General features: G+C 52.6%; 51 non-coding genes across 51 annotated transcripts; all 51 read right to left on the bottom strand.

Moving 5' to 3' along the window:
• Window positions 1-45: 45 nt before the first annotated feature.
• On the bottom strand, window positions 46-164 carry LOC122284902. The gene has a single exon (XR_006232249.1). It is a non-coding gene; the product is annotated as a 5S ribosomal RNA (ribosomal RNA).
• A 189-nt stretch (window positions 165-353) lies between these two features.
• Window positions 354-472, bottom strand: LOC122284901. The gene has a single exon (XR_006232248.1). It is a non-coding gene; the product is annotated as a 5S ribosomal RNA (ribosomal RNA).
• A 178-nt stretch (window positions 473-650) lies between these two features.
• LOC122284900 lies at window positions 651-769 on the bottom strand. The gene has a single exon (XR_006232247.1). It is a non-coding gene; the product is annotated as a 5S ribosomal RNA (ribosomal RNA).
• Window positions 770-958: 189 nt separating this feature from the next.
• On the bottom strand, window positions 959-1,077 carry LOC122284899. Its single transcript, XR_006232246.1, has one exon. It is a non-coding gene; the product is annotated as a 5S ribosomal RNA (ribosomal RNA).
• Window positions 1,078-1,255: 178 nt separating this feature from the next.
• LOC122284898 lies at window positions 1,256-1,374 on the bottom strand. The gene has a single exon (XR_006232245.1). It is a non-coding gene; the product is annotated as a 5S ribosomal RNA (ribosomal RNA).
• Window positions 1,375-1,563: 189 nt separating this feature from the next.
• On the bottom strand, window positions 1,564-1,682 carry LOC122287070. The gene has a single exon (XR_006234376.1). It is a non-coding gene; the product is annotated as a 5S ribosomal RNA (ribosomal RNA).
• A 178-nt stretch (window positions 1,683-1,860) lies between these two features.
• LOC122288173 lies at window positions 1,861-1,979 on the bottom strand. The gene has a single exon (XR_006235443.1). It is a non-coding gene; the product is annotated as a 5S ribosomal RNA (ribosomal RNA).
• A 189-nt stretch (window positions 1,980-2,168) lies between these two features.
• Window positions 2,169-2,287, bottom strand: LOC122284896. Its single transcript, XR_006232243.1, has one exon. It is a non-coding gene; the product is annotated as a 5S ribosomal RNA (ribosomal RNA).
• A 178-nt stretch (window positions 2,288-2,465) lies between these two features.
• LOC122284895 lies at window positions 2,466-2,584 on the bottom strand. Its single transcript, XR_006232242.1, has one exon. It is a non-coding gene; the product is annotated as a 5S ribosomal RNA (ribosomal RNA).
• A 189-nt stretch (window positions 2,585-2,773) lies between these two features.
• LOC122284894 lies at window positions 2,774-2,892 on the bottom strand. Its single transcript, XR_006232241.1, has one exon. It is a non-coding gene; the product is annotated as a 5S ribosomal RNA (ribosomal RNA).
• A 189-nt stretch (window positions 2,893-3,081) lies between these two features.
• LOC122284893 lies at window positions 3,082-3,200 on the bottom strand. The gene has a single exon (XR_006232240.1). It is a non-coding gene; the product is annotated as a 5S ribosomal RNA (ribosomal RNA).
• A 189-nt stretch (window positions 3,201-3,389) lies between these two features.
• LOC122284892 lies at window positions 3,390-3,508 on the bottom strand. Its single transcript, XR_006232239.1, has one exon. It is a non-coding gene; the product is annotated as a 5S ribosomal RNA (ribosomal RNA).
• Window positions 3,509-3,686: 178 nt separating this feature from the next.
• Window positions 3,687-3,805, bottom strand: LOC122284890. Its single transcript, XR_006232237.1, has one exon. It is a non-coding gene; the product is annotated as a 5S ribosomal RNA (ribosomal RNA).
• A 189-nt stretch (window positions 3,806-3,994) lies between these two features.
• LOC122284888 lies at window positions 3,995-4,113 on the bottom strand. Its single transcript, XR_006232236.1, has one exon. It is a non-coding gene; the product is annotated as a 5S ribosomal RNA (ribosomal RNA).
• Window positions 4,114-4,291: 178 nt separating this feature from the next.
• LOC122284887 lies at window positions 4,292-4,410 on the bottom strand. Its single transcript, XR_006232235.1, has one exon. It is a non-coding gene; the product is annotated as a 5S ribosomal RNA (ribosomal RNA).
• A 189-nt stretch (window positions 4,411-4,599) lies between these two features.
• LOC122287069 lies at window positions 4,600-4,718 on the bottom strand. The gene has a single exon (XR_006234375.1). It is a non-coding gene; the product is annotated as a 5S ribosomal RNA (ribosomal RNA).
• A 178-nt stretch (window positions 4,719-4,896) lies between these two features.
• On the bottom strand, window positions 4,897-5,015 carry LOC122288171. The gene has a single exon (XR_006235441.1). It is a non-coding gene; the product is annotated as a 5S ribosomal RNA (ribosomal RNA).
• A 189-nt stretch (window positions 5,016-5,204) lies between these two features.
• On the bottom strand, window positions 5,205-5,323 carry LOC122284886. Its single transcript, XR_006232234.1, has one exon. It is a non-coding gene; the product is annotated as a 5S ribosomal RNA (ribosomal RNA).
• Window positions 5,324-5,512: 189 nt separating this feature from the next.
• On the bottom strand, window positions 5,513-5,631 carry LOC122284885. The gene has a single exon (XR_006232233.1). It is a non-coding gene; the product is annotated as a 5S ribosomal RNA (ribosomal RNA).
• A 189-nt stretch (window positions 5,632-5,820) lies between these two features.
• LOC122284884 lies at window positions 5,821-5,939 on the bottom strand. The gene has a single exon (XR_006232232.1). It is a non-coding gene; the product is annotated as a 5S ribosomal RNA (ribosomal RNA).
• Window positions 5,940-6,117: 178 nt separating this feature from the next.
• Window positions 6,118-6,236, bottom strand: LOC122284883. Its single transcript, XR_006232231.1, has one exon. It is a non-coding gene; the product is annotated as a 5S ribosomal RNA (ribosomal RNA).
• Window positions 6,237-6,425: 189 nt separating this feature from the next.
• Window positions 6,426-6,544, bottom strand: LOC122288744. Its single transcript, XR_006235996.1, has one exon. It is a non-coding gene; the product is annotated as a 5S ribosomal RNA (ribosomal RNA).
• A 190-nt stretch (window positions 6,545-6,734) lies between these two features.
• LOC122284882 lies at window positions 6,735-6,853 on the bottom strand. Its single transcript, XR_006232230.1, has one exon. It is a non-coding gene; the product is annotated as a 5S ribosomal RNA (ribosomal RNA).
• A 189-nt stretch (window positions 6,854-7,042) lies between these two features.
• LOC122288072 lies at window positions 7,043-7,161 on the bottom strand. Its single transcript, XR_006235348.1, has one exon. It is a non-coding gene; the product is annotated as a 5S ribosomal RNA (ribosomal RNA).
• Window positions 7,162-7,350: 189 nt separating this feature from the next.
• LOC122284881 lies at window positions 7,351-7,469 on the bottom strand. The gene has a single exon (XR_006232229.1). It is a non-coding gene; the product is annotated as a 5S ribosomal RNA (ribosomal RNA).
• A 189-nt stretch (window positions 7,470-7,658) lies between these two features.
• LOC122284880 lies at window positions 7,659-7,777 on the bottom strand. Its single transcript, XR_006232228.1, has one exon. It is a non-coding gene; the product is annotated as a 5S ribosomal RNA (ribosomal RNA).
• A 189-nt stretch (window positions 7,778-7,966) lies between these two features.
• LOC122287236 lies at window positions 7,967-8,085 on the bottom strand. Its single transcript, XR_006234537.1, has one exon. It is a non-coding gene; the product is annotated as a 5S ribosomal RNA (ribosomal RNA).
• A 178-nt stretch (window positions 8,086-8,263) lies between these two features.
• On the bottom strand, window positions 8,264-8,382 carry LOC122284878. Its single transcript, XR_006232226.1, has one exon. It is a non-coding gene; the product is annotated as a 5S ribosomal RNA (ribosomal RNA).
• Window positions 8,383-8,571: 189 nt separating this feature from the next.
• LOC122284877 lies at window positions 8,572-8,690 on the bottom strand. The gene has a single exon (XR_006232225.1). It is a non-coding gene; the product is annotated as a 5S ribosomal RNA (ribosomal RNA).
• A 189-nt stretch (window positions 8,691-8,879) lies between these two features.
• Window positions 8,880-8,998, bottom strand: LOC122288743. Its single transcript, XR_006235995.1, has one exon. It is a non-coding gene; the product is annotated as a 5S ribosomal RNA (ribosomal RNA).
• Window positions 8,999-9,187: 189 nt separating this feature from the next.
• On the bottom strand, window positions 9,188-9,306 carry LOC122284876. The gene has a single exon (XR_006232224.1). It is a non-coding gene; the product is annotated as a 5S ribosomal RNA (ribosomal RNA).
• A 189-nt stretch (window positions 9,307-9,495) lies between these two features.
• On the bottom strand, window positions 9,496-9,614 carry LOC122288071. Its single transcript, XR_006235347.1, has one exon. It is a non-coding gene; the product is annotated as a 5S ribosomal RNA (ribosomal RNA).
• A 189-nt stretch (window positions 9,615-9,803) lies between these two features.
• LOC122284875 lies at window positions 9,804-9,922 on the bottom strand. Its single transcript, XR_006232223.1, has one exon. It is a non-coding gene; the product is annotated as a 5S ribosomal RNA (ribosomal RNA).
• A 189-nt stretch (window positions 9,923-10,111) lies between these two features.
• Window positions 10,112-10,230, bottom strand: LOC122284874. The gene has a single exon (XR_006232222.1). It is a non-coding gene; the product is annotated as a 5S ribosomal RNA (ribosomal RNA).
• A 189-nt stretch (window positions 10,231-10,419) lies between these two features.
• LOC122287250 lies at window positions 10,420-10,538 on the bottom strand. Its single transcript, XR_006234551.1, has one exon. It is a non-coding gene; the product is annotated as a 5S ribosomal RNA (ribosomal RNA).
• A 178-nt stretch (window positions 10,539-10,716) lies between these two features.
• LOC122284872 lies at window positions 10,717-10,835 on the bottom strand. Its single transcript, XR_006232221.1, has one exon. It is a non-coding gene; the product is annotated as a 5S ribosomal RNA (ribosomal RNA).
• A 189-nt stretch (window positions 10,836-11,024) lies between these two features.
• Window positions 11,025-11,143, bottom strand: LOC122284871. Its single transcript, XR_006232220.1, has one exon. It is a non-coding gene; the product is annotated as a 5S ribosomal RNA (ribosomal RNA).
• Window positions 11,144-11,332: 189 nt separating this feature from the next.
• LOC122284870 lies at window positions 11,333-11,451 on the bottom strand. The gene has a single exon (XR_006232219.1). It is a non-coding gene; the product is annotated as a 5S ribosomal RNA (ribosomal RNA).
• Window positions 11,452-11,640: 189 nt separating this feature from the next.
• LOC122284869 lies at window positions 11,641-11,759 on the bottom strand. Its single transcript, XR_006232218.1, has one exon. It is a non-coding gene; the product is annotated as a 5S ribosomal RNA (ribosomal RNA).
• A 189-nt stretch (window positions 11,760-11,948) lies between these two features.
• Window positions 11,949-12,067, bottom strand: LOC122284868. Its single transcript, XR_006232217.1, has one exon. It is a non-coding gene; the product is annotated as a 5S ribosomal RNA (ribosomal RNA).
• Window positions 12,068-12,245: 178 nt separating this feature from the next.
• LOC122284866 lies at window positions 12,246-12,364 on the bottom strand. The gene has a single exon (XR_006232215.1). It is a non-coding gene; the product is annotated as a 5S ribosomal RNA (ribosomal RNA).
• Window positions 12,365-12,553: 189 nt separating this feature from the next.
• Window positions 12,554-12,672, bottom strand: LOC122284865. The gene has a single exon (XR_006232214.1). It is a non-coding gene; the product is annotated as a 5S ribosomal RNA (ribosomal RNA).
• Window positions 12,673-12,861: 189 nt separating this feature from the next.
• On the bottom strand, window positions 12,862-12,980 carry LOC122288069. Its single transcript, XR_006235346.1, has one exon. It is a non-coding gene; the product is annotated as a 5S ribosomal RNA (ribosomal RNA).
• Window positions 12,981-13,169: 189 nt separating this feature from the next.
• LOC122284864 lies at window positions 13,170-13,288 on the bottom strand. The gene has a single exon (XR_006232213.1). It is a non-coding gene; the product is annotated as a 5S ribosomal RNA (ribosomal RNA).
• A 189-nt stretch (window positions 13,289-13,477) lies between these two features.
• Window positions 13,478-13,596, bottom strand: LOC122284863. The gene has a single exon (XR_006232212.1). It is a non-coding gene; the product is annotated as a 5S ribosomal RNA (ribosomal RNA).
• Window positions 13,597-13,785: 189 nt separating this feature from the next.
• On the bottom strand, window positions 13,786-13,904 carry LOC122287249. Its single transcript, XR_006234550.1, has one exon. It is a non-coding gene; the product is annotated as a 5S ribosomal RNA (ribosomal RNA).
• A 178-nt stretch (window positions 13,905-14,082) lies between these two features.
• Window positions 14,083-14,201, bottom strand: LOC122284862. The gene has a single exon (XR_006232211.1). It is a non-coding gene; the product is annotated as a 5S ribosomal RNA (ribosomal RNA).
• A 189-nt stretch (window positions 14,202-14,390) lies between these two features.
• On the bottom strand, window positions 14,391-14,509 carry LOC122284861. The gene has a single exon (XR_006232210.1). It is a non-coding gene; the product is annotated as a 5S ribosomal RNA (ribosomal RNA).
• A 189-nt stretch (window positions 14,510-14,698) lies between these two features.
• LOC122284860 lies at window positions 14,699-14,817 on the bottom strand. Its single transcript, XR_006232209.1, has one exon. It is a non-coding gene; the product is annotated as a 5S ribosomal RNA (ribosomal RNA).
• A 189-nt stretch (window positions 14,818-15,006) lies between these two features.
• Window positions 15,007-15,125, bottom strand: LOC122284859. The gene has a single exon (XR_006232208.1). It is a non-coding gene; the product is annotated as a 5S ribosomal RNA (ribosomal RNA).
• A 189-nt stretch (window positions 15,126-15,314) lies between these two features.
• Window positions 15,315-15,433, bottom strand: LOC122284858. Its single transcript, XR_006232207.1, has one exon. It is a non-coding gene; the product is annotated as a 5S ribosomal RNA (ribosomal RNA).
• Between the last annotated feature and the right edge of the window lie 142 nt (window positions 15,434-15,575).

Below are 15,575 nucleotides of genomic sequence, written 5' to 3'. Positions count from 1 at the left end.
TCGTTCCGGTCCATCCGACCAGAGATGCGGTAAAAATTAAAAGGGGGGGTGCAACACGAGGACTTCCCAGGAGGTCACCCATCCTAGTACTACTCTCGCCCAAGCACGCTTAACTGCGGAGTTCTGATGGGATCCGGTGCATTAGTGCTGGTATGATCGCACCCATCATGCTACCAGCGAAAAACTAATATAATCCTATTACGACCTAGCCGCACCCTGCCTATCTCATGCCAACCGGCGATCTGACCGATACCCATCGCTACGCGATGGGGTCGGTGCGATTTTCCTAAAAATCCATTCCCTGGTTCTCGTTCCGGTCCATCCGACCAGAGATGCGGTAAAAATTAAAAGGGGGGGTGCAACACGAGGACTTCCCAGGAGGTCACCCATCCTAGTACTACTCTCGCCCAAGCACGCTTAACTGCGGAGTTCTGATGGGATCCGGTGCATTAGTGCTGGTATGATCGCACCCATCATGCTACCAGCGAAAAACTAATATAATCCTATTACGACCTAGCCGCACCCTGCCTATCCCATGCCAACTGGCGATCTGATTGATAGCGATGGGGTCGGTGCGATTTTCCTAAGAATCCATTGCCCGGTTGTCGTTCCGGTCCATCCGACCGGAGATGCGGTAAAAATAAAAAGGGGGGGTGCAACACGAGGACTTCCCAGGAGGTCACCCATCCTAGTACTACTCTCGCCCAAGCACGCTTAACTGCGGAGTTCTGATGGGATCCGGTGCATTAGTGCTGGTATGATCGCACCCATCATGCTACCAGCGAAAAACTAATATAATCCTATTACGACCTAGCCGCACCATGCCTATCCCATGCCAACCGGCGATCTGATCGATACCCATTGCTACGCGATGGGGTCGGTGCGATTTTCCTAAGAATCCATTGCCCGGTTGTCGTTCCGGTCCATCCGACCGGAGATGCGGTAAAAATAAAAAGGGGGGGTGCAACACGAGGACTTCCCAGGAGGTCACCCATCCTAGTACTACTCTCGCCCAAGCACGCTTAACTGCGGAGTTCTGATGGGATCCGGTGCATTAGTGCTGGTATGATCGCACCCATCATGCTACCAGCGAAAAACTAATATAATCCTATTACGACCTAGCCGCACCCTGCCTATCCCATGCCAACTGGCGATCTGATTGATAGCGATGGGGTCGGTGCGATTTTCCTAAGAATCCATTGCCCGGTTGTCGTTCCGGTCCATCCGACCGGAGATGCGGTAAAAATAAAAAGGGGGGGTGCAACACGAGGACTTCCCAGGAGGTCACCCATCCTAGTACTACTCTCGCCCAAGCACGCTTAACTGCGGAGTTCTGATGGGATCCGGTGCATTAGTGCTGGTATGATCGCACCCATCATGCTACCAGCGAAAAACTAATATAATCCTATTACGACCTAGCCGCACCCTGCCTATCTCATGCCAACCGGCGATCTGACCGATACCCATTGCTACGCGATGGGGTCGGTGCGATTTTCCTAAAAATCCATTCCCTGGTTCTCGTTCCGGTCCATCCGACCAGAGATGCGGTAAAAATTAAAAGGGGGGGTGCAACACGAGGGCTTCCCAGGAGGTCACCCATCCTAGTACTACTCTCGCCCAAGCACGCTTAACTGCGGAGTTCTGATGGGATCCGGTGCATTAGTGCTGGTATGATCGCACCCATCATGCTACCAGCGAAAAACTAATATAATCCTATTACGACCTAGCCGCACCCTGCCTATCCCATGCCAACTGGCGATCTGATTGATAGCAATGGGGTCGGTGCGATTTTCCTAAGAATCCATTGCCCGGTTGTCGTTCCGGTCCATCCGACCGGAGATGCGGTAAAAATAAAAAGGGGGGGTGCAACACGAGGACTTCCCAGGAGGTCACCCATCCTAGTACTACTCTCGCCCGAGCACGCTTAACTGCGGAGTTCTGATGGGATCCGGTGCATTAGTGCTGGTAGGATCGCACCCATCATGCTACCAGCGAAAAACTAATATAATCCTATTACGACCTAGCCGCACCATGCCTATCCCATGCCAACCGGCGATCTGATCGATACCCATTGCTACGCGATGGGGTCGGTGCGATTTTCCTAAGAATCCATTGCCCGGTTGTCGTTCCGGTCCATCCGACCGGAGATGCGGTAAAAATAAAAAGGAGGGGTGCAACACGAGGACTTCCCAGGAGGTCACCCATCCTAGTACTACTCTCGCCCAAGCACGCTTAACTGCGGAGTTCTGATGGGATCCGGTGCATTAGTGCTGGTATGATCGCACCCATCATGCTACCAGCGAAAAACTAATATAATCCTATTACGACCTAGCCGCACCCTGCCTATCCCATGCCAACTGGCGATCTGATTGATAGCGATGGGGTCAGTGCGATTTTCCTAAGAATCCATTGCCCGGTTGTCGTTCCGGTCCATCCGACCGGAGATGCGGTAAAAATAAAAAGGGGGGGTGCAACACGAGGACTTCCCAGGAGGTCACCCATCCTAGTACTACTCTCGCCCAAGCACGCTTAACTGCGGAGTTCTGATGGGATCCGGTGCATTAGTGCTGGTATGATCGCACCCATCATGCTACCAGCGAAAAACTAATATAATCCTATTACGACCTAGCCGCACCATGCCTATCCCATGCCAACCGGCGATCTGATCGATACCCATTGCTACGCGATGGGGTCGGTGCGACTTTCCTAAGAATCCATTGACCGGTTGTCGTTCCGGTCCATCCGACCGGAGATGCGGTAAAAATAAAAAGGGGGGGTGCAACACGAGGACTTCCCAGGAGGTCACCCATCCTAGTACTACTCTCGCCCAAGCACGCTTAACTGCGGAGTTCTGATGGGATCCGGTGCATTAGTGCTGGTATGATCGCACCCATCATGCTACCAGCGAAAAACTAATATAATCCTATTACGACCTAGCCACACCCTGCCTATCTCATGCCAACCGGCGATCTGACCGATACCCATTGCTACGCGATGGGGTCGGTGCGATTTTCCTAAAAATCCATTCCCTGGTTCTCGTTCCGGTCCATCCGACCAGAGATGCGGTAAAAATTAAAAGGGGGGGTGCAACACGAGGACTTCCCAGGAGGTCACCCATCCTAGTACTACTCTCGCCCAAGCACGCTTAACTGCGGAGTTCTGATGGGATCCGGTGCATTAGTGCTGGTATGATCGCACCCATCATGCTACCAGCGAAAAACTAATATAATCCTATTACGACCTAGCCGCACCCTGCCTATCTCATGCCAACCGGCGATCTGACCGATACCCATCGCTACGCGATGGGGTCGGTGCGATTTTCCTAAAAATCCATTCCCTGGTTCTCGTTCCGGTCCATCCGACCAGAGATGCGGTAAAAATTAAAAGGGGGGGTGCAACACGAGGACTTCCCAGGAGGTCACCCATCCTAGTACTACTCTCGCCCAAGCACGCTTAACTGCGGAGTTCTGATGGGATCCGGTGCATTAGTGCTGGTATGATCGCACCCATCATGCTACCAGCGAAAAACTAATATAATCCTATTACGACCTAGCCGCACCCTGCCTATCCCATGCCAACTGGCGATCTGATTGATAGCGATGGGGTCGGTGCGATTTTCCTAAGAATCCATTGCCCGGTTGTCGTTCCGGTCCATCCGACCGGAGATGCGGTAAAAATAAAAAGGGGGGGTGCAACACGAGGACTTCCCAGGAGGTCACCCATCCTAGTACTACTCTCGCCCAAGCACGCTTAACTGCGGAGTTCTGATGGGATCCGGTGCATTAGTGCTGGTATGATCGCACCCATCATGCTACCAGCGAAAAACTAATATAATCCTATTACGACCTAGCCGCACCATGCCTATCCCATGCCAACCGGCGATCTGATCGATACCCATTGCTACGCGATGGGGTCGGTGCGATTTTCCTAAGAATCCATTGCCCGGTTGTCGTTCCGGTCCATCCGACCGGAGATGCGGTAAAAATAAAAAGGGGGGGTGCAACACGAGGACTTCCCAGGAGGTCACCCATCCTAGTACTACTCTCGCCCAAGCACGCTTAACTGCGGAGTTCTGATGGGATCCGGTGCATTAGTGCTGGTATGATCGCACCCATCATGCTACCAGCGAAAAACTAATATAATCCTATTACGACCTAGCCGCACCCTGCCTATCCCATGCCAACTGGCGATCTGATTGATAGCGATGGGGTCGGTGCGATTTTCCTAAGAATCCATTGCCCGGTTGTCGTTCCGGTCCATCCGACCGGAGATGCGGTAAAAATAAAAAGGGGGGGTGCAACACGAGGACTTCCCAGGAGGTCACCCATCCTAGTACTACTCTCGCCCAAGCACGCTTAACTGCGGAGTTCTGATGGGATCCGGTGCATTAGTGCTGGTATGATCGCACCCATCATGCTACCAGCGAAAAACTAATATAATCCTATTACGACCTAGCCGCACCCTGCCTATCTCATGCCAACCGGCGATCTGACCGATACCCATTGCTACGCGATGGGGTCGGTGCGATTTTCCTAAAAATCCATTCCCTGGTTCTCGTTCCGGTCCATCCGACCAGAGATGCGGTAAAAATTAAAAGGGGGGGTGCAACACGAGGGCTTCCCAGGAGGTCACCCATCCTAGTACTACTCTCGCCCAAGCACGCTTAACTGCGGAGTTCTGATGGGATCCGGTGCATTAGTGCTGGTATGATCGCACCCATCATGCTACCAGCGAAAAACTAATATAATCCTATTACGACCTAGCCGCACCCTGCCTATCCCATGCCAACTGGCGATCTGATTGATAGCAATGGGGTCGGTGCGATTTTCCTAAGAATCCATTGCCCGGTTGTCGTTCCGGTCCATCCGACCGGAGATGCGGTAAAAATAAAAAGGGGGGGTGCAACACGAGGACTTCCCAGGAGGTCACCCATCCTAGTACTACTCTCGCCCGAGCACGCTTAACTGCGGAGTTCTGATGGGATCCGGTGCATTAGTGCTGGTAGGATCGCACCCATCATGCTACCAGCGAAAAACTAATATAATCCTATTACGACCTAGCCGCACCATGCCTATCCCATGCCAACCGGCGATCTGATCGATACCCATTGCTACGCGATGGGGTCGGTGCGATTTTCCTAAGAATCCATTGCCCGGTTGTCGTTCCGGTCCATCCGACCGGAGATGCGGTAAAAATAAAAAGGAGGGGTGCAACACGAGGACTTCCCAGGAGGTCACCCATCCTAGTACTACTCTCGCCCAAGCACGCTTAACTGCGGAGTTCTGATGGGATCCGGTGCATTAGTGCTGGTATGATCGCACCCATCATGCTACCAGCGAAAAACTAATATAATCCTATTACGACCTAGCCGCACCATGCCTATCCCATGCCAACCGGCGATCTGATCGATACCCATTGCTACGCGATGGGGTCGGTGCGATTTTCCTAAGAATCCATTGCCCGGTTGTCGTTCCGGTCCATCCGACCGGAGATGCGGTAAAAATAAAAAGGGGGGGTGCAACACGAGGACTTCCCAGGAGGTCACCCATCCTAGTACTACTCTCGCCCAAGCACGCTTAACTGCGGAGTTCTGATGGGATCCGGTGCATTAGTGCTGGTATGATCGCACCCATCATGCTACCAGCGAAAAACTAATATAATCCTATTACGACCTAGCCGCACCCTGCCTATCTCATGCCAACCGGCGATCTGACAGATACCCATAGCTACGCGATGGGGTCGGTGCGATTTTCCTAAAAATCCATTCCCTGGTTCTCGTTCCGGTCCATCCGACCAGAGATGCGGTAAAAATTAAAAGGGGGGGTGCAACACGAGGACTTCCCAGGAGGTCACCCATCCTAGTACTACTCTCGCCCAAGCACGCTTAACTGCGGAGTTCTGATGGGATCCGGTGCATTAGTGCTGGTATGATCGCACCCATCATGCTACCAGCGAAAAACTAATATAATCCTATTACGACCTAGCCGCACCCTGCCTATCCCATGCCAACCGGCGATCTGATTGATAGCGATGGGGTCGGTGCGATTTTCCTAAGAATCCATTGCCCGGTTGTCGTTCCGGTCCATCCGACCGGAGATGCGGTAAAAATAAAAAGGGGGGGTGCAACACGAGGACTTCCCAGGAGGTCACCCATCCTAGTACTACTCTCGCCCAAGCACGCTTAACTGCGGAGTTCTGATGGGATCCGGTGCATTAGTGCTGGTATGATCGCACCCATCATGCTACCAGCGAAAAACTAATATAATCCTATTACGACCTAGCCGCACCATGCCTATCCCATGCCAACCGGCGATCTGATCGATACCCATTGCTACGCGATGGGGTCGGTGCGATTTTCCTAAGAATCCATTGCCCGGTTGTCGTTCCGGTCCATCCGACCGGAGATGCGGTAAAAATAAAAAGGGGGGGTGCAACACGAGGACTTCCCAGGAGGTCACCCATCCTAGTACTACTTTCGCCCAAGCACGATTAACTGCGGAGTTCTGATGGGATCCGGTGCATTAGTGCTGGTATGATCGCACCCATCATGCTACCAGCGAAAAACTAATATAATCCTATTACGACCTAGCCGCACCATGCCTATCCCATGCCAACCGGCGATCTGATCGATACCCATTGCTACGCGATGGGGTCGGTGCGATTTTCCTAAGAATCCATTGCCCGGTTGTCGTTCCGGTCCATCCGACCGGAGATGCGGTAAAAATAAAAAGGGGGGGGTGCAACACGAGGACTTCCCAGGAGGTCACCCATCCTAGTACTACTCTCGCCCAAGCACGCTTAACTGCGGAGTTCTGATGGGATCCGGTGCATTAGTGCTGGTATGATCGCACCCATCATGCTACCAGCGAAAAACTAATATAATCCTATTACGACCTAGCCGCACCCTGCCTATCCCATGCCAACCGGCGATCTGATCGATACCCATTGCTACGCGATGGGGTCGGTGCGATTTTCCTAAGAATCCATTGCCCGGTTGTCGTTCCGGTCCATCCGACCGGAGATGCGGTAAAAATAAAAAGGGGGGGTGCAACACGAGGACTTCCCAGGAGGTCACCCATCCTAGTACTACTCTCGCCCAAGCACGATTAGCTGCGGAGTTCTGATGGGATCCGGTGCATTAGTGCTGGTATGATCGCACCCATCATGCTACCAGCGAAAAACTAATATAATCCTATTACGACCTAGCCGCACCATGCCTATCCCATGCCAACCGGCGATCTGATCGATACCCATTGCTACGCGATGGGGTCGGTGCGATTTTCCTAAGAATCCATTGCCCGGTTGTCGTTCCGGTCCATCCGACCGGAGATGCGGTAAAAATAAAAAGGGGGGGTGCAACACGAGGACTTCCCAGGAGGTCACCCATCCTAGTACTACTCTCGCCCAAGCACGCTTAACTGCGGAGTTCTGATGGGATCCGGTGCATTAGTGCTGGTATGATCGCACCCATCATGCTACCAGCGAAAAACTAATATAATCCTATTACGACCTAGCCGCACCCTGCCTATCTCATGCCAACCGGCGATCTGACCGATACCCATTGCTACGCGATGGGGTCGGTGCGATTTTCCTAAAAATCCATTCCCTGGTTCTCGTTCCGGTCCATCCGACCAGAGATGCGGTAAAAATTAAAAGGGGGGGTGCAACACGAGGACTTCCCAGGAGGTCACCCATCCTAGTACTACTCTCGCCCAAGCACGCTTAACTGCGGAGTTCTGATGGGATCCGGTGCATTAGTGCTGGTATGATCGCACCCATCATGCTACCAGCGAAAAACTAATATAATCCTATTACGACCTAGCCGCACCATGCCTATCCCATGCCAACCGGCGATCTGATCGATACCCATTGCTACGCGATGGGGTCGGTGCGATTTTCCTAAGAATCCATTGCCCGGTTGTCGTTCCGGTCCATCCGACCGGAGATGCGGTAAAAATAAAAAGGGGGGGTGCAACACGAGGACTTCCCAGGAGGTCACCCATCCTAGTACTACTCTCGCCCAAGCACGCTTAACTGCGGAGTTCTGATGGGATCCGGTGCAATAGTGCTGGTATGATCGCACCCATCATGCTACCAGCGAAAAACTAATATAATCCTATTACGACCTAGCCGCACCCTGCCTATCCCATGCCAACTGGCGATCTGATTGATAGCGATGGGGTCGGTGCGATTTTCCTAAGAATCCATTGCCCGGTTGTCGTTCCGGTCCATCCGACCGGAGATGCGGTAAAAATAAAAAGGGGGGGTGCAACACGAGGACTTCCCAGGAGGTCACCCATCCTAGTACTACTCTCGCCCAAGCACGCTTAACTGCGGAGTTCTGATGGGATCCGGTGCATTAGTGCTGGTATGATCGCACCCAACATGCTACCAGCGAAAAACTAATATAATCCTATTACGACCTAGCCGCACCATGCCTATCCCATGCCAACCGGCGATCTGATCGATACCCATTGCTACGCGATGGGGTCGGTGCGATTTTCCTAAGAATCCATTGCCCGGTTGTCGTTCCGGTCCATCCGACCGGAGATGCGGTAAAAATAAAAAGGGGGGGTGCAACACGAGGACTTCCCAGGAGGTCACCCATCCTAGTACTACTCTCGCCCAAGCACGCTTAACTGCGGAGTTCTGATGGGATCCGGTGCATTAGTGCTGGTATGATCGCACCCATCATGCTACCAGCGAAAAACTAATATAATCCTATTACGACCTAGCCGCACCATGCCTATCCCATGCCAACCGGCGATCTGATCGATACCCATTGCTACGCGATGGGGTCGGTGCGATTTTCCTAAGAATCCATTGCCCGGTTGTCGTTCCGGTCCATCCGACCGGAGATGCGGTAAAAATAAAAAGGGGGGGTGCAACACGAGGACTTCCCAGGAGGTCACCCATCCTAGTACTACTTTCGCCCAAGCACGATTAACTGCGGAGTTCTGATGGGATCCGGTGCATTAGTGCTGGTATGATCGCACCCATCATGCTACCAGCGAAAAACTAATATAATCCTATTACGACCTAGCCGCACCATGCCTATCCCATGCCAACCGGCGATCTGATCGATACCCATTGCTACGCGATGGGGTCGGTGCGATTTTCCTAAGAATCCATTGCCCGGTTGTCGTTCCGGTCCATCCGACCGGAGATGCGGTAAAAATAAAAAGGGGGGGTGCAACACGAGGACTTCCCAGGAGGTCACCCATCCTAGTACTACTCTCGCCCAAGCACGCTTAACTGCGGAGTTCTGATGGGATCCGGTGCATTAGTGCTGGTATGATCGCACCCATCATGCTACCAGCGAAAAACTAATATAATCCTATTACGACCTAGCCGCACCCTGCCTATCCCATGCCAACCGGCGATCTGATCGATACCCATTGCTACGCGATGGGGTCGGTGCGATTTTCCTAAGAATCCATTGCCCGGTTGTCGTTCCGGTCCATCCGACCGGAGATGCGGTAAAAATAAAAAGGGGGGGTGCAACACGAGGACTTCCCAGGAGGTCACCCATCCTAGTACTACTCTCGCCCAAGCACGATTAGCTGCGGAGTTCTGATGGGATCCGGTGCATTAGTGCTGGTATGATCGCACCCATCATGCTACCAGCGAAAAACTAATATAATCCTATTACGACCTAGCCGCACCATGCCTATCCCATGCCAACCGGCGATCTGATCGATACCCATTGCTACGCGATGGGGTCGGTGCGATTTTCCTAAGAATCCATTGCCCGGTTGTCGTTCCGGTCCATCCGACCGGAGATGCGGTAAAAATAAAAAGGGGGGGTGCAACACGAGGACTTCCCAGGAGGTCACCCATCCTAGTACTACTCTCGCCCAAGCACGCTTAACTGCGGAGTTCTGATGGGATCCGGTGCATTAGTGCTGGTATGATCGCACCCATCATGCTACCAGCGAAAAACTAATATAATCCTATTACGACCTAGCCGCACCCTGCCTATCTCATGCCAACCGGCGATCTGACCGATACCCATTGCTACGCGATGGGGTCGGTGCGATTTTCCTAAAAATCCATTCCCTGGTTCTCGTTCCGGTCCATCCGACCAGAGATGCGGTAAAAATTAAAAGGGGGGGTGCAACACGAGGACTTCCCAGGAGGTCACCCATCCTAGTACTACTCTCGCCCAAGCACGCTTAACTGCGGAGTTCTGATGGGATCCGGTGCATTAGTGCTGGTATGATCGCACCCATCATGCTACCAGCGAAAAACTAATATAATCCTATTACGACCTAGCCGCACCATGCCTATCCCATGCCAACCGGCGATCTGATCGATACCCATTGCTACGCGATGGGGTCGGTGCGATTTTCCTAAGAATCCATTGCCCGGTTGTCGTTCCGGTCCATCCGACCGGAGATGCGGTAAAAATAAAAAGGGGGGGTGCAACACGAGGACTTCCCAGGAGGTCACCCATCCTAGTACTACTCTCGCCCAAGCACGCTTAACTGCGGAGTTCTGATGGGATCCGGTGCATTAGTGCTGGTATGATCACACCCATCATGCTACCAGCGAAAAACTAATATAATCCTATTACGACCTAGCCGCACCCTGCCTATCCCATGCCAACTGGCGATCTGATTGATAGCGATGGGGTCGGTGCGATTTTCCTAAGAATCCATTGCCCGGTTGTCGTTCCGGTCCATCCGACCGGAGATGCGGTAAAAATAAAAAGGGGGGGTGCAACACGAGGACTTCCCAGGAGGTCACCCATCCTAGTACTACTCTCGCCCAAGCACGCTTAACTGCGGAGTTCTGATGGGATCCGGTGCATTAGTGCTGGTATGATCGCACCCAACATGCTACCAGCGAAAAACTAATATAATCCTATTACGACCTAGCCGCACCATGCCTATCCCATGCCAACCGGCGATCTGATCGATACCCATTGCTACGCGATGGGGTCGGTGCGATTTTCCTAAGAATCCATTGCCCGGTTGTCGTTCCGGTCCATCCGACCGGAGATGCGGTAAAAATAAAAAGGGGGGGTGCAACACGAGGACTTCCCAGGAGGTCACCCATCCTAGTACTACTCTCGCCCAAGCACGCTTAACTGCGGAGTTCTGATGGGATCCGGTGCATTAGTGCTGGTATGATCGCACCCATCATGCTACCAGCGAAAAACTAATATAATCCTATTACGACCTAGCCGCACCATGCCTATCCCATGCCAACCGGCGATCTGATCGATACCCATTGCTACGCGATGGGGTCGGTGCGATTTTCCTAAGAATCCATTGCCTGGTTGTCGTTCCGGTCCATCCGACCGGAGATGCGGTAAAAATAAAAAGGGGGGGTGCAACACGAGGACTTCCCAGGAGGTCACCCATCCTAGTACTACTCTCGCCCAAGCACGCTTAACTGCGGAGTTCTGATGGGATCCGGTGCATTAGTGCTGGTATGATCGCACCCATCATGCTACCAGCGAAAAACTAATATAATCCTATTACGACCTAGCCACACCCTGCCTATCTCATGCCAACCAGCGATCTGACCGATACCCATTGCTACGCGATGGGGTCGGTGCGATTTTCCTAAAAATCCATTCCCTGGTTCTCGTTCCGGTCCATCCGACCAGAGATGCGGTAAAAATTAAAAGGGGGGGTGCAACACGAGGACTTCCCAGGAGGTCACCCATCCTAGTACTACTCTCGCCCAAGCACGCTTAACTGCGGAGTTCTGATGGGATCCGGTGCATTAGTGCTGGTATGATCGCACCCATCATGCTACCAGCGAAAAACTAATATAATCCTATTACGACCTAGCCGCACCCTGCCTATCTCATGCCAACCGGCGATCTGACCGATACCCATCGCTACGCGATGGGGTCGGTGCGATTTTCCTAAAAATCCATTCCCTGGTTCTCGTTCCGGTCCATCCGACCAGAGATGCGGTAAAAATTAAAAGGGGGGGTGCAACACGAGGACTTCCCAGGAGGTCACCCATCCTAGTACTACTCTCGCCCAAGCACGCTTAACTGCGGAGTTCTGATGGGATCCGGTGCATTAGTGCTGGTATGATCGCACCCATCATGCTACCAGCGAAAAACTAATATAATCCTATTACGACCTAGCCGCACCCTGCCTATCCCATGCCAACTGGCGATCTGATTGATAGCAATGGGGTCGGTGCGATTTTCCTAAGAATCCATTGCCCGGTTGTCGTTCCGGTCCATCCGACCGGAGATGCGGTAAAAATAAAAAGGGGGGGTGCAACACGAGGACTTCCCAGGAGGTCACCCATCCTAGTACTACTCTCGCCCAAGCACGCTTAACTGCGGAGTTCTGATGGGATCCGGTGCATTAGTGCTGGTATGATCGCACCCAACATGCTACCAGCGAAAAACTAATATAATCCTATTACGACCTAGCCGCACCATGCCTATCCCATGCCAACCGGCGATCTGATCGATACCCATTGCTACGCGATGGGGTCGGTGCGATTTTCCTAAGAATCCATTGCCCGGTTGTCGTTCCGGTCCATCCGACCGGAGATGCGGTAAAAATAAAAAGGGGGGGTGCAACACGAGGACTTCCCAGGAGGTCACCCATCCTAGTACTACTCTCGCCCAAGCACGCTTAACTGCGGAGTTCTGATGGGATCCGGTGCATTAGTGCTGGTATGATCGCACCCATCATGCTACCAGCGAAAAACTAATATAATCCTATTACGACCTAGCCGCACCCTGCCTATCCCATGCCAACCGGCGATCTGATCGATACCCATTGCTACGCGATGGGGTCGGTGCGATTTTCCTAAGAATCCATTGCCCGGTTGTCGTTCCGGTCCATCCGACCGGAGATGCGGTAAAAATAAAAAGGGGGGGTGCAACACGAGGACTTCCCAGGAGGTCACCCATCCTAGTACTACTCTCGCCCAAGCACGATTAGCTGCGGAGTTCTGATGGGATCCGGTGCATTAGTGCTGGTATGATCGCACCCATCATGCTACCAGCGAAAAACTAATATAATCCTATTACGACCTAGCCGCACCATGCCTATCCCATGCCAACCGGCGATCTGATCGATACCCATTGCTACGCGATGGGGTCGGTGCGATTTTCCTAAGAATCCATTGCCCGGTTGTCGTTCCGGTCCATCCGACCGGAGATGCGGTAAAAATAAAAAGGGGGGGTGCAACACGAGGACTTCCCAGGAGGTCACCCATCCTAGTACTACTCTCGCCCAAGCACGCTTAACTGCGGAGTTCTGATGGGATCCGGTGCATTAGTGCTGGTATGATCGCACCCATCATGCTACCAGCGAAAAACTAATATAATCCTATTACGACCTAGCCGCACCCTGCCTATCTCATGCCAACCGGCGATCTGACCGATACCCATTGCTACGCGATGGGGTCGGTGCGATTTTCCTAAAAATCCATTCCCTGGTTCTCGTTCCGGTCCATCCGACCAGAGATGCGGTAAAAATTAAAAGGGGGGGTGCAACACGAGGACTTCCCAGGAGGTCACCCATCCTAGTACTACTCTCGCCCAAGCACGCTTAACTGCGGAGTTCTGATGGGATCCGGTGCATTAGTGCTGGTATGATCGCACCCATCATGCTACCAGCGAAAAACTAATATAATCCTATTACGACCTAGCCGCACCATGCCTATCCCATGCCAACCGGCGATCTGATCGATACCCATTGCTACGCGATGGGGTCGGTGCGATTTTCCTAAGAATCCATTGCCCGGTTGTCGTTCCGGTCCATCCGACCGGAGATGCGGTAAAAATAAAAAGGGGGGGTGCAACACGAGGACTTCCCAGGAGGTCACCCATCCTAGTACTACTCTCGCCCAAGCACGCTTAACTGCGGAGTTCTGATGGGATCCGGTGCATTAGTGCTGGTATGATCACACCCATCATGCTACCAGCGAAAAACTAATATAATCCTATTACGACCTAGCCGCACCCTGCCTATCCCATGCCAACTGGCGATCTGATTGATAGCGATGGGGTCGGTGCGATTTTCCTAAGAATCCATTGCCCGGTTGTCGTTCCGGTCCATCCGACCGGAGATGCGGTAAAAATAAAAAGGGGGGGTGCAACACGAGGACTTCCCAGGAGGTCACCCATCCTAGTACTACTCTCGCCCAAGCACGCTTAACTGCGGAGTTCTGATGGGATCCGGTGCATTAGTGCTGGTATGATCGCACCCAACATGCTACCAGCGAAAAACTAATATAATCCTATTACGACCTAGCCGCACCATGCCTATCCCATGCCAACCGGCGATCTGATCGATACCCATTGCTACGCGATGGGGTCGGTGCGATTTTCCTAAGAATCCATTGCCCGGTTGTCGTTCCGGTCCATCCGACCGGAGATGCGGTAAAAATAAAAAGGGGGGGTGCAACACGAGGACTTCCCAGGAGGTCACCCATCCTAGTACTACTCTCGCCCAAGCACGCTTAACTGCGGAGTTCTGATGGGATCCGGTGCATTAGTGCTGGTATGATCGCACCCATCATGCTACCAGCGAAAAACTAATATAATCCTATTACGACCTAGCCGCACCATGCCTATCCCATGCCAACCGGCGATCTGATCGATACCCATTGCTACGCGATGGGGTCGGTGCGATTTTCCTAAGAATCCATTGCCTGGTTGTCGTTCCGGTCCATCCGACCGGAGATGCGGTAAAAATAAAAAGGGGGGGTGCAACACGAGGACTTCCCAGGAGGTCACCCATCCTAGTACTACTCTCGCCCAAGCACGCTTAACTGCGGAGTTCTGATGGGATCCGGTGCATTAGTGCTGGTATGATCGCACCCATCATGCTACCAGCGAAAAACTAATATAATCCTATTACGACCTAGCCACACCCTGCCTATCTCATGCCAACCAGCGATCTGACCGATACCCATTGCTACGCGATGGGGTCGGTGCGATTTTCCTAAAAATCCATTCCCTGGTTCTCGTTCCGGTCCATCCGACCAGAGATGCGGTAAAAATTAAAAGGGGGGGTGCAACACGAGGACTTCCCAGGAGGTCACCCATCCTAGTACTACTCTCGCCCAAGCACGCTTAACTGCGGAGTTCTGATGGGATCCGGTGCATTAGTGCTGGTATGATCGCACCCATCATGCTACCAGCGAAAAACTAATATAATCCTATTACGACCTAGCCGCACCCTGCCTATCTCATGCCAACCGGCGATCTGACCGATACCCATCGCTACGCGATGGGGTCGGTGCGATTTTCCTAAAAATCCATTCCCTGGTTCTCGTTCCGGTCCATCCGACCAGAGATGCGGTAAAAATTAAAAGGGGGGGTGCAACACGAGGACTTCCCAGGAGGTCACCCATCCTAGTACTACTCTCGCCCAAGCACGCTTAACTGCGGAGTTCTGATGGGATCCGGTGCATTAGTGCTGGTATGATCGCACCCATCATGCTACCAGCGAAAAACTAATATAATCCTATTACGACCTAGCCGCACCCTGCCTATCCCATGCCAACTGGCGATCTGATTGATAGCAATGGGGTCGGTGCGATTTTCCTAAGAATCCATTGCCCGGTTGTCGTTCCGG

This window comes from Carya illinoinensis, chromosome 11 (genome assembly GCF_018687715.1).
Source record: "Carya illinoinensis cultivar Pawnee chromosome 11, C.illinoinensisPawnee_v1, whole genome shotgun sequence".
Taxonomy (NCBI): domain Eukaryota; kingdom Viridiplantae; phylum Streptophyta; class Magnoliopsida; order Fagales; family Juglandaceae; genus Carya; species Carya illinoinensis.
This window is presented reverse-complemented; position numbering and strand designations above follow the sequence as displayed.